Source organism: Coffea arabica, chromosome 1c, assembly GCF_036785885.1.
Source record: "Coffea arabica cultivar ET-39 chromosome 1c, Coffea Arabica ET-39 HiFi, whole genome shotgun sequence".
Lineage (NCBI taxonomy): Eukaryota > Viridiplantae > Streptophyta > Magnoliopsida > Gentianales > Rubiaceae > Coffea > Coffea arabica.
The window spans coordinates 33,184,346-33,198,281 of record NC_092310.1 but is presented as its reverse complement, the minus strand read 5'-3'; the positions used below and the strand labels follow the sequence as shown (position 1 = coordinate 33,198,281).

The following is a 13,936-nucleotide window of genomic DNA, read 5'->3' as shown; positions in this document are numbered from 1 at the left end:
AGGATATTGCACCATAGATCGCCTTTTTCCAAAATTGTCCCTATTTTGAACTCAAAAGATTTCAGACTTTGTTTGGATTTTCTCATCATTCCCCAAAGACTTCAACGTCGAACTTTTCTGCATTTACTTTTCTCGCTTTACTTTTTGCCTCTTTTTCCTTTCCCTCGATTTGGTGGGTTTTCACATGGTGAGTAGCGTCAACCTCATACCCAAGCAATTCAGAAATACAGCTAAAATTTTTCGGCATCAGAAATTTTCTTGACAGGGCCATTGCAAAGAACAGAAGTCAGGACTTTCGGCTTTTGTAATGGGGTCTGGTGGGGTGTCTAGAAAATTTAAGGCTTGAAGGCAGATTTCAAAGGTGGTTTGGAGAATCTGAGATCGCATTGTTGTGCCAACCCTATTTTAGGGTTAAATCAGAATTTGCCAGAGCTTGTGCTCAATTGAGGTTTTTTCTCTTTCATTTTCTTTCGATTCTTTTGGCCTTTTGCCATTTTTTTTTTTTGAACTTTCACAAAATTTGCCCCAATTTATTTTTGAACTGAGGTTCTCTTTTCTTCTTTTGTCCTTTGATTTTGTTACATTATCGCTTTTCACTTCTTGAAACTTTTTCCAACTCAAACTTGCCCCAGTGTGGGGTTTGCGATTCTCAGGGGTTGTCAAACGAAATATTTTATTCTGAAAGCTCAAAAGGGACAACTAGGGATAGAATGCTTGATTGGAAAAGAAGAGGGCCTGACTTTTAATCCGTTCCTTACAATAACTCTGAAAGGAAACTTTCGTTAATGCGAAATTTTTGCATGTATCTGAATTAATTGACTGAGGAAGACTCTCCATAAGGGGTTCGTCGGGCAAAACCCTTCCTTTTTCTTTTTTCAAAATTGAAGCCCAGATAGATTCAAATTTTTCCAATTTGTGATTCCCTCTTTTCTTTTAATCTTTAGCATTTTTTTTTTTTGGAAAAATCTCCAATCTCCTTCCCCAATGTGGGGTGCGATCATAAGTGCTTTGAAAAGAACCACCCATTTTGGCTCAAATAAGGATGCAAGGGATAAATGATGTTTAGATTGTAGAAACGATGGCCAAAGTATCATTCTTACACCTAATGACAACCAAAGTAACGAAATGGTCATTGAAAATCCATTTCCCTTTTTGATATTTGGAAATTTTCCAACGAAGGGTAGTGATTATTGTGAGAACCCGTAAAACCCTAATTATTTTCCTAGGGTTTATTACCCCTTAATTGCATATATTTTTGCATTTTCGGGTTTAGAAATATTTTCTGGTAGATTTTATGCGTAATTATAGTTTTAAGATGATTTTTCTAGTATTGGAGAGTTTTTAGAAAATTAAGAGTAAATAGTGGACGTGGGACCCACTAGTGCGAAAAGTTCAAAAAAATTCGGCCAACTAGATTAAGTTTTGGATACTGGAATTATTTTATCGGGTGTTAAGAGATAAGTAGAGGATGTTATTTGGATTGGTATGAGGGGGAAACAAAGAGATAGAGATTCATTTATGAAGTGACAAGTGTCACCATTTGATTGGTTGGATACTATTCACTTTTTGACTTTTTTTTTTACCAAGTGATTAAATATCTTAAAATTTCACAAAAATCACCATTTCTTCTCTCTCTCATGGCCGAACCTCTTGCAAGGAAAAGGAAGAAAACTTCTCCAAGTTTCAAGCTTCAAACTAGCTCAAATCTTCCAAGAAAATTACTTAAACTAGTTTCTACTCCATAAATTCCCTCTAGTTGGTGCTAGTAAGTGATTTGGTGAGATTTTTTGGAGAAGCTAAGGTGTCCTACAACTCTCCCTCTCTTGTTTACTAGGTAAGTAGTGGTTCAACTTCCTCATATACTTCATGAAGCTTAAGTTATGCTTAGTAGTGGCTAAAGTGTTTAGATTTGTGATTTATTTCTTGTTCTTGGAGAAATTGATGGAGTTTTCAATTTTTTTGGGATTATTGCTGTTTTCATATGATCATGATGGTGTGATGACTTATGATGATTGGAAATAAGGGGTAATGGCTCTAGTAGGTGCATATGATAGAAAATTGCAATCAATTTTGGATTTGGAAGAATTTCTGGAAAATTAGGGTTCTTGGTTGAACATTCTGTCCGAAATTTTTGGTCATAGATAGAGGCCGAATTGGACTTTGCTCAAAACATTAAAGTTGTAGGTATTGATGAGTTTGAAGTGCCTGCAAAATTTCAGGGCATTTGGAGTAGTGTAGAGTGAGATATGTCGATTTTACTGTTGCTGTTCTGGGTTGATCAGAATGCGAAAACTGCACTGGTAATTGGCCATTTTGACTGGAATTGCTTTGGATTTGGATGTTAGTGTCTTCTGATGAAATGTAGCTGGATGTCTTAGCTTCCATATGCCTTTGGAATCAATGCATTTGGACCTGTACAGACCGAGTTATACCAATTACAGCATATTGGGATTTGTGAACCTGTTTTAGTGGTTCTGGTTTGGTATTTTTGGCATATTTGACCTAGTTGTGCTAGGATTTGGATTGAGTGGCCTTCTATATTGTTGTAGCCCTGTTTCATAGCTTCGAAACGGTGGGTCTTACACCCCCATCCGATAATCATAGTGAAATTGACACCATTACCGCAAAATGACGTCAAAACTGTATTTTTCCGGGCCAATGCTAGTTACATTTCCGAAATTTCTGGTTTCCTCTATTGTTTGTAAATGTTTATGGAACCTTATTGGGGTCATGTTTGGCCTTGGTTTATGACTCGTTATCGAGTCTCATTGTATTTGTTGCATGTTTTTAGGGCGTGACGGTGGTGCACAACGTTCTTTTGACTAAAGTGTTTGAAACCACATTGTGCTAGCTTGGTGAGTGTACTACTCACTTATGTGCTATTACATGGCTTTGATCTTGGTACTTGAGATGTTGAATGTTGATTGATCCAAGTGAGAGTGTACTTTATCACTTTTACTTATTGTTTCGCATGTTATTGGAAAGTTATATGAAATGTTATATGAAATGAAATACCTGACTTCAAATATTATCCATGAGCTCAACCCCATTGGTTATTGATTGAATCGAGCCGGCGAGGGCTTGGTCGTGCCAATTAATGTGCCTTGGGGCAACATCATAGGGAATCTTGTAGTATGAGAGACTCTTGATTCCGGTTTACTCGAGTAATACCACAATGCATGCGTTTGGATTTCGGGCCCGGTTGAGGAATGTTAGGAGGAAGGGAATGGAAGTTAAGAGGAGTCTACGGTTGGTTACCTTTCAGACATTGACGGAGAGTCAATGAGACCTGATCAAGAATTCAAACGAGGAAAAAGGGCTCTTGAGAGCCACCCGTATCCTTTTATCCTCATTATTAATGTGTGGCTTTATTTATTTTGGTAAATTGGACTGTTAAACTTGATGTATTCATGAACTTGGTTGCTTGAGTTGTATTCTCACTGGGCAATTAGCTCACCCCGTTCCTTTTGTTTTCCTTACAGGAATATGACTCTTTTGGAATGAATTTTGATAAATGGTTGCCGAATGAACTAGATGAATGACTCTTTTGTATTGTATATAAAATGGGACCCTAAATGTATCATTAGGGCCGTTTTCACTTTTGTTTTGGCAAACCATATATGTAGTGACTTTTGTATCACTTTTAAATGTCATTTTTGGTTTGTAAAGGCTAAATGTTATGTGGTATATGTAATTCGATGTTTGGTTGGGTTCGGACGAGTCGGTTACTATTCATGGCCGACTCCGGATTTCATTTTCTTTTATTTTGGGTTATTTTGCCCTTTTGCCTTATTTGCGCTCGTTATAAGTTCCGGAACGTGAAAGATCGCTCTATACTGCACCGTTAGTCCTGGCGAGAGATGGGCAGGCAGTCCGCTAACCCCTTTGGTTCGCCTTAGGGGAAAGTGGGGCTGTCACAATTATTAGGGCTCTTATTTGAAACGAAATTACTCTTTCAAAAGCTCAAATGGGAGAACAAATGATAAAATCTGTATAGGTAGAGAAACGAACACTTGAAGTATCATTCCAAATTTTCAAAACAAATAAGAATAATGCATCTTTTTGCTTTCACTGAGATGTGGACTGAATCTAATTAGACACAGTGGACACTTTTCACGCGAAGATTGCCCCAATTTGCAAATTATCAATCAATGTGACTGATTTTATTTTGGGGTTGAATGAAATGGGCAAACTATGAATTGTACAGTGAATTGTACAGTGAAGGAGAAAATGTATCTCATGAGGCCTTTGGAGTGACCATTCACCTTTTTCTGAGCACTCTTATTGTATAGCTCGGATCACCAACCTAGTGTACATGAGGATTTTAGAGAGTATACACTTGTGAAATTCTGACTATAGGTTGAAAAAATCTCAATTTGGTCTTATTTCTCAAAATTCATCATGAAATCTCCAATGAATAAGAATAAAGAATGAAAGGTACATAAATATACCCAAAACAATGATTGTCCAAAAATTTTATTGCTGAAAAAGTTTGAAACAAAAATTCTCGTTCAATTATGATACAAATGAGAAGAGAGAAACTTGTAAAGAGCTCCACATATACACTTTTTGTTTCCTTTTCTTTTTGGAACAAAATGTATTAACAAATCAAATGTACAAAATTTTCCTTTGGAAAACAATTATAACATCTCTCAGAGGCTTTAACGTAGAGCTTCCAGATAAATCATTTATGTTTTCATTGTAGGATCTGCCCAAGAATCAAATAACACTTGCAGTTTTGACACTTGCAGGATCGGAAGTGCCATCAGATATAGAAAAATATTTCCCTTTTATTGAAGTGTTTTTATGAATGCAAGGGAGGGGGAAAAACAAAAGAAAAATACCCTGAATTAGTAAGAAAGAATATAAAATCGGTATGCATGTCCTATGGGGGGACCCTTTTGTGCCAAGGGTAGGCCTAGCATGAAAATGCAATCCTCTGAGGTAGGCACTATACCATACCTGATGGATCCGATAAACTCATCGAGTGAAAAATAATTTTGAAAAATTTGGCCAATTGGATTGACGAGAGACACTTGTCAAAATGAGGTCAACATCCGAATGGATTGATCATTTTTGATTGATACAAGAATTTGCAAAAACGCATGGGTTTTGACCTTGACGAACTTCCTATCGAAGAGATTGAAATTCGTTTTGACAACTTTTCTCAGTGAAGCACGGGTCAAAACTCCAACTGATCAAATGGCTGGATGCAATGGATGTTTTCTCAAAATCAACTAGGTTTTCCATTTTGAAATTGACATTGAAATCCTAATTGGTCAAATGAAATTGACAATTTATTAAAAATCGACCGGATGACCCTAAAAAGGGTAAATTGGTCAAATGACCCTAAAAAGGGTAAATTGGTCAAATGAATTGACGATTTATTCAAAATCGATCGGATGACCCTAAAAAGGGTAAATTGGTCAAATGAATTGACGATTTATTCAAAATCGACCGGATGACCCTAAAAAGGGTAAATTGGTCAAATGACCCTAAAAAGGGTAAATTGGTCAAATGAATTGACGATTTATTCAAAATCGACTGGATGACCCTAAAAAGGGTAAATTGGTCAAATGATGGTTTATTCAAAATTGATTATGAATTGACAAAATGGATCGATTGAATCGGCCGGCCATTGGTGGTTTCAGAAAATTAGTCTATGAGCCTTCAAAAATCACGATTTGGCCTCAATTTATTCATCGTCTCAACAAGAGGAATCATTTGTGAATTTCTTCAAATTAATGTCCTTTGCGCAAGGGATTTTTACCAATTTTTGATAAAATGGCCAAAAAGTGATTATTAGATGCTCATATTCCAAAGATCACTCTATGAAAATGATCGGATCCTACCTTACCTTGTGCACTACCCCTTTGGATGGTACAAAATGTAAACGTGCAAGTCTCTTTGGATTAAGTATCCGAGACATAAGGTGGTTTATTCCTGACACGAGATCCCCTAAATGGCATTCCCTTTCTAGGGTTGATGCATGATGCCATTTATTAAAGCAAGAAAATATGCAATTCGAAACGAAACGTGACCTAAGGAACCCTTTATATGCCAAGGTAGGCCTAAAATGGTATGACATTATGAATTTATGAACAAAATGCATCACAATTTTCAAACGTGCGATAGCCTATTTACAAGGGTAGGTCCTAAAAGAGGATCATGCCAGACCTCTTATTTCCTAACATTTGTGAATGCAAAAGATAAGAAACAAGGAAACGTTAGTTCAACACATAATCACATAACATGTTGGACAATTAGATGATACAAAAGCAACAAAGAAATAAGGAAAGAGGGTGGGATCCCTCCCCTCGTGCATGGTGTCCCTAATAGGGTAAGGTTGACTCTACCCTAGGCAATTCTAAAATGGATGCGTGAGGTTGGGGTTCACTAATGCATCTAGACTCGACAAGCTCAGGTCCCCAAACCTTCAGACTTGGAAACCAAGGGTCATCACTCCCAAGGTTCCTTGTCGGTGGCTCGAGCGATTCCCCAGACGTTGCTACGCACACGTCGTGTTACGGCTACCCGTCTGGGCGAATCTAAAAAAAATCCTCAACCTTCGACTAAAAACTAATAGGTCATCAACCTACAGTTTAAAGCGGAAGATCGAGTGACCCCTTGGATCATGCTACGCACACGTCGTGATACGATCACATGTCCAAGTGGTCGCCTAAAATCCTAATAGGGTGGAGTGGCGTGACAAGCCACTAAAAGAAAAATAAATGAAGGGTGAAAAAAAATTAAAGCGTATGCTCGTATGCTAGTGCTCGTTTGGAGGGGAGGGATCAAGAACCAACGTGAGGCTCTAAGGTGACACACACCCCCCCAAATGCAATGCGACCGCGAGATAAGTAAGTAAACATCCAATCAACCAATCATACATTCGTGAGCGAGGGAGTAGTTGGACACGCGTGAAATGCAAAATCCTAAAAAAGAAAAAAATGCAACCCTAAAACACCCAAATGTGATATATGAAAAGGTTAAAAGAAGAAAAAAGTTGATTAAATCAAATTTGCTCGGACTCTCGAATGTCCCCAGTGGAGTCGCCAACTGTCGCGCCCCATTTTTTTTTTTTGATAAAATAAATAAATGGTTTAAAAAAATGTATTTTTTGATTCAATTTGTGGTTGGAAAATGAATTTTGATTTAAAAGAAAAGTGGGCCTCAATGGGGTTTTGAGAATGCGACGATTTGACCCAAAATTATAGTTTTGAAAAGGGTTTTTTGAAATAAAAATCGGAGTCGCCACTTGGTAATGAGTTAAGGTGTACCAAGTCACCTAAAAATGAATTTTTAAAGAAAAATAGGAAAAAGTAGTAAGAAACCCCTTTTAAACGACTCTTAGTCCACGTAAACCAAAGAAAAAGGTTCGGGAGTCACATTTGACGAAGGGGAAGGCAAGGATAAAAATCCAAGGCACCCCTTCGACCTAGCCAAGGCTAGTTGCATGATTTAATCAAAGATTTTCTTGTTTTAACCAAAGAATTTATTACATTTGGATGCACTACATGAATGCAAACCCTAAACCTAGGGGTATTGAGGGAAATTTCTCTTCAAAGGTTAAGTGGTGCCAATCACATTAATTGTGAAGCCCAATAACGATCCTTTGAAGAAGTCACGAATAAGGCAAGTGGGATGCAAAGGAATGGAATGCATGTATGCAATGTGAAGGCATGAGTTTGAAAAAATAATAAAAGACAATAATGTGTAAATGAAAATGTGCACGTGAGTGGGCAAGGTACGGTATGTGAAATGATAATATGAAGTGCATGTGTGCAAGTGATAATAAAAGTGTTCGTGTGCAAGTGAAGAAACATAAAGGTGCATGTGTGCAAAATGGGAGGAAAAATGAAAGTGTGATGAGGGTATAAAATGGTAGAGTAGATTTAAAAATGCATGAGCCTAGGGAATTCATGCATATTGGGTACGGGGAGACCTAAATCGTGACTCAATTTGCCCTTTTATAGAGGGAATACAAGCGTGCTAAGGCTTAGAAAAAGCCACACTCGTCTATATCCCATATTTAAGGGGACTCTCAAGCAAATGAACCCTATAACTAGCATGAAATGCAAAAATCCTAAAATGGAGGGAAAAGGGGTTCGAGGGGCATACAAGATGATAAAACTAAAAAGAATGCATGACATGTAATGAACATGCAAACATGTACTAACGAGGGAAAATCCCTAAAGGTCTAGCGTTGGACTAGCCCATTCTATGAATTCCGACTAGCGTTGGACTAGCGGAAACGTACATTCATCCATCACATTCATTCAGGCCTATGGAAAGCAAATAGACATGTCGAATACTTGTAAACACATAACACATAACACTTAGCATGCTCGACTAGATGCAAAGGCCTAATAAAGCAATTAACACATAGCAATTAAGCTAATGAACCTATTACATTTGCTAGTTAGGCACACGTCTTCAATAGGTCTTCATCGAATGCTCCTCCAAATCCTATCTATTACAAGCCAAGAGGTGTACACATACCCCATAAAAGAATAACTTAATTAGAAGCAAAAATAAACATGAATTTGAATCAATTAAATCATGTCAACAACCCACATTTAAGAAGTCAAAAGAAGAAAGGACTTGATTGCAAAAATTAATAAAGTCTTGGGGTTAAAATTAAAGAAAAATAAAGTTTAGGGGCCTATTTACAATTAAATTAAGGACCGAATTGAAAGAGGTTGAAAAAATCCAGGGCCACAACAGTTAAGGAGAAATTCAGGGACTGATTTGCAAAAACGTTTTCTGGTTTCCTAATGGACCAAAACATTGGGCCATTTCCTTTATTTGTTTGGGCCAAAAGCTTCCCAGCCCAATGGAAATCCAGAACAAAAAAAGAATGGGCCATTTTATTTGTTCGTTTGGGCCAAAACCTTCCTGGCCCAACCGATAATTCTAAGAGGAAAGCAGGCCAGCCTATCTTTAAGCCCAGACAAAGTGCAACTAGAACAGATGGGCTTCACCTCTCAAGCCCAAACCAGAAACCCAAACAAAACAAATTAAATCCATACTTACAAACCCAATCAGATATGTTGGGCTCCATCTTCCTAAGCCTAAGTCAAAACATCAACATAATAAACTAAATCACTTCCTTAAGCCCAAACAAAATAACCTCTCAACCCAAATTACCTTTTCATAGGTACCCAACATGATAAAATCAACAAAAATTACTAAGCTTTGATTATGCATTAAATCACAGCATTAATCTATCCAGAAATCACATAAAATATGCAAACAGAGGATTAAGCTTAAGAGGGCAAAATTAGTTCAATTTTCCAGATTTTTGGGCCATACCAGAATAAGGAGGGAATATCAAAGGGTTCAAACACAACAAAATAGGGACTTAATTGGAGGAATCATGAAGATTTTGGGGTCGAAATTAAAGAAAAAAAAACATTCCGGGGTCAATTTACAAGTTCCAGATTTTTTTTTCTTTTGCAAACCAATGGTTCGCTGAATCTATCCTCTTCAATTGTGACTGAAGGTAAGCTTCTGCAACCTCAGATTCGGCCATTTTGCTCTAACTATCAACTATCATGTTTTAACAAGCATTAAACTGGCCGGATGTTATGCAAAAACAGAAATCAATTCATTCTTGGAACTGGAGTTTCGGTTGGCCATTTCAACGAGCAGATTAGGAGCATTAAAAGTTTCATCAATTTTTTGCTGGAATTGAAGTTAATCAATCTCCAAAATTGTTCAACAATCAAGAAATTTCAGCCCAATCATCAGTAAAACGTGCATAATCGCGAGATTTGCAAATAAAGCTTAGGGCGGCTAAGAACGAACGAATTCAGAAAAATAAGCAACCAGAGTTTCAAGAATCCGAAAACTGAATTCAGATAATTAAGGAAGAAACGGAAAACTTACAGTGCTAATCCCACGTGAGCTTCAATGATGGTAGACTCCTTGCGAGTGCGGCAGTTCGATGGCGGGGACAGTGCCGGTACCAATGGCTTCAACGATTGCTGGCTCCGCTCGCTCCAGCCGTCGAACTTGTGGCCCAGCTCCCGTGTCGATTGGAAGATCCTGGCAGCACGAGCGGCAGGCGTGCAGATTTTTCTGCCGTGCCCCTCCACCTTGGTGTCGCGGTCCATGGAGGAGAGTAGCCCGACCCGGATGTTCTGTTCCGGGTTAAGATGTTATACGGAATCCACGCTGCCTCTGAGGTTTCGTTATGGGAATTAGGGAGAGGGACAGTGAATCGGGCGCAAGGAGGAGATGATACGGTGAGGCCGAAAAAGGGTGGCTGAGGTGCGCTGGACGGCTACTGATTTGGAGACCAGGCCTTCCTTCCCTTGTTTCTTTGCTGCCCCTTTTTCAACCTTGCCGAAGCAATTTTCTTCCTCCTCCCTTGGCCAAGCTCTCTGTTTCCTAGCTCTGTCCGCCGCCCCTTATTCTCTCAAAACCCTCCAGCCCAAGACTTTCTCTCTCTCCCCAGCCAAATGAAGCTCCCTTGTTTTTTCTTTGTTTTCTGATTTTTTTCCCGTCACCTCTGTTCCTTAGCCGAAGACTTTTTCTCTGTTTCTTCTTTAGCTTCTTCCTAGCCCTCCTCCTATTTTTGCTCTTCATCTGCAAAACCCCCTCAGCCCCCTTTCTCCCTCTGCCTTTTTCTTCTTCGCCCGAAGCTTTTCTATTTTCTTGCTCTCAGTTCTGACTCTCAGCCGCCAAGCTTCCCCCGTTTTCCAGTTTTCTTTTTTCCTTTTTTGTTGTCCGGCCAAGCTTCTCCTCAGACGAAACCCTTTTCTGTTTTTTTTTTTTTTTTTTTAGCCCTCACAAAATTCTACTTTGACCCCCAAAAATTTCTTAACTTCCCAAATGTCCCTAACACCTCACCCCTTAGGTGCTTAGTTGTCTAAAACATAGAAAAGACACTTGTCCAAGTGCATGTAGTCCCACTTGTCATTTTCACCTTTTTTTCTTTTTCCTTTTCTCTTTTTCTTTTGTTTTTTTCCTGAAATTTAATGTGAAGCCAAAAATAGCTAGAACAAAAACAAAATAAATAACAATAATAAAAATAAAATAATAAAATAATAATAAATAATAATAATAAATGAAAACTCTAAAATTGAAACAAATAAAGCTAAGATTAAATTAATTAAACAAATAAAGTTAAAAAATAAAAAATTTGGTGTCTACAGCTGTTAATCCCCCTCCCCCAACACAAACAAAAACGTCTTCAGTACTCTTTACACTCTCAATCCCTCGGTCAACTCCTTTATTCTTAACCCCCTTTATTCACTTTTTAAAACCTTAGCAGCAGTGGAGGCGGCAGCCACCGTCATCAAAGATGCAAATCTTAGTGAAAACCCTGACAGGGAAGACCATCACCCTTGAGGTGGAGTCTTTCGACACCATCGGCAATGTCAAGGCCAAAATCTAGGACAATGAGGGCATTCCCCCAGACCAGCAGCAGTTCATCTTCACCGACAAGCAGCTGGAGGATGGCCGCACCCTAGCCAACTACAACATCCTCAAGGAGTCCACCCTCCACCTCATCTGCCGCCTCCCATAGAATAGAAAACAAAACACAGTTCTCCACCAATTGTCTAACGATTGGTTATCCTTCTGCGATGTTGAAGGGTAAAAGTTCGCTACCAACTCTCTACAACAAAGGGTAGGTTCTCTTATGTACATTTTCTCTCCCTAATTTTCCCCCAATTTTTATTTGCCCTAATTTTTTTGCCAAAAATTTCTCCGCTGGAGCCTGTGCTTCAGACCAGCTTTGTATATGTTAGCCATTCTTCCCGAACTCATTTGCCAAAACCAATGTTATTTGGCTCTTAAGGTTTTCGAAGAAATTCAGGAGTATTTTTGTAGGCCTCAAATATCACTGTATGCTGAATTGGTCTACTTTTGGGAAGCAATGGATTCCTTGAAGAGGTTGAACTTCTTTTCATTAAATTGAAAAAGGAACCTTGTTTAGAGCCTGATATTAATGATTTTAATGCATTGCTAGAGATTTTAGCAAATTTCAACCTCATTGGGCTAGCGGTTGAGTGCTTTTACCTGATGAAATCTATAGGTTGTGACCTGGATATTGTCATTCAAGATATTAATCAATGTTTTACAGACAAATGAGGAAGCAATTTTTTTAGCTTTTTATGACTGGAAGCCCAGAAATATTTTGGTCAATCTCTGAATTTTGAGGGGGAGAAGGATACTTATTGAGCTCAAACTGACTTGGTTACGCTGGCAGGATGCAATCTGATAGACCTCCCATTGCAAGTCTTTAGCATTTTCTACCCTGTTAGGAAAGTTCTTTCACTTTTTTTTAGCAGTTAGAAGCTATTTAAATATTTGTAGCCAAATTTTTCAGTGACTTTAAAATCTTACTTATGGAGACAAGTGCAATGGTTATGCTTTGCAGCTAAAAAAATGATTTAATTGGTGATGCAATCAACAAATTATTTGTTTGAGTCAAAAGCTTAAAAGTTTGTTATGTTAGTGGATCTTCAAGATTGGCTTGGGGAAACTGAAAAGAAGAAGAGATGAAATTAAAATATGTAAGACCCAATTCATGCTGAAGTATCCAACTTTCACTTATCATACCAAACTAAGAATCACTCTCCTTTGCCCAATATATCATTGCAACCGATATAATGCTATTGTTTTGAGTTATGATTAGTCTCTATGATTAGGTAGCTTATGTTATTTTGGTGTTAACCATTACAAGTTTGGAGCAAAATTATGCTTAGTCTCTATGGTTGGGTAGCTTATGTCATTTCAGTGTTAACCATTACAGGTTTGGAGCAAAATTATGACTTCATCAATCAGATTCCATTTAGACAAAGACGCTCCGGTTTCCTCTATTAGTTATAATTTGTTGATTCTTTATCATTAGGTAAGATAGGACATCTGAAATCATGTTATTTTATTAATCATTTGCAAAATTTCTAGGATAGCAAAGTACTTGCTAACAATAACTACTGAGGCCTCTGATGTTCATAGGCCTTCATGACTATCTCAACATTTCTTTTTCTTCTTTTGTAAACTTTTGTTTAAATACATTAACACGTTTTATGTGGCTAAATTGCAGGTTTTTCAAGTTGTACTTTAGAACTATTTTGGAAGGAGCAAGATGATTATCTATTTCTCATGAGTTAAGTGCTCCACTTGGTATCAATTTGTAATAAAATTTCATCAAGTTTAATTTTTTGGGTCAAAATTTATTCTGTAATTTGTGTGGCTAAATTGCAAGTTTTTTAAGTTGTACTTTGGAGCTTGTTTTGGAAGAGCAGGGTGATTATCTAGTCGCATGAATTGGGTGCTCCACTTGGTATCATTCTTAAATAAAGTTCATCATGTTTTAATTTTTTTTGTTCAAAATATAGCCTATAATGGCTAAAAGTATTATTTTTGTGATTAGAGAAGTGGAACATGGTAATTGGAACCAAAGATAGGACTCATTTTTTGGTTAGAGTTGACATGCTATTTAGATGCATTTAAACCAAAATAGCGTGAATTAATGCCATGCAAAAATTAGTTAATTTCTCCTAGAATTGATGGATTTGTTATTATTTCTAGCAATTGAGCTCTGGACATAGGCTCAGGATATCTACTAGGATATTGTTGGTCTTTCAATCAGGCTGTACTTCTCGTTTTTGGGTATCTTTAAGCATGTTTTTGAGGTTGTTCTATGTGAGGGCCCGTACTTTTTTTAATTGCACGTTTTCTGCATTTTCTTTATTAGAAAATTTTTCTAGATCAATTTTATGAGTAAATATAGTTTTTAAATGATTTTTCTAGTATCGGTTAGTTTTTGAGAAATTAAGAGCGTATATCGGACGTGGGACCCGCTAGTGCGGAAAATTCGGAAAAATTCGGCCAGTTAGGCTAAGTTTTGGATACTGGGTTTAATTTACCGGGTGTTATGAGATATTTAGAGGTACTAAGTGGATAGGTGTGAGAAAGA

The 13,936-nt window shown here is 37.6% G+C and overlaps 1 long non-coding RNA gene across 1 annotated transcript; it reads right to left on the bottom strand.

Annotated features, from left to right (window-relative positions):
• Nucleotides 1–4,463: 4,463 nt before the first annotated feature.
• On the bottom strand, nucleotides 4,464–10,782 carry LOC140013339 (uncharacterized). The gene is made up of 2 exons (XR_011820428.1): nucleotides 9,892–10,782; nucleotides 4,464–8,473 (listed from the first exon to the last, which is right to left on the bottom strand). It is a non-coding gene; the product is annotated as an uncharacterized lncRNA (long non-coding RNA).
• Between the last annotated feature and the right edge of the window lie 3,154 nt (nucleotides 10,783–13,936).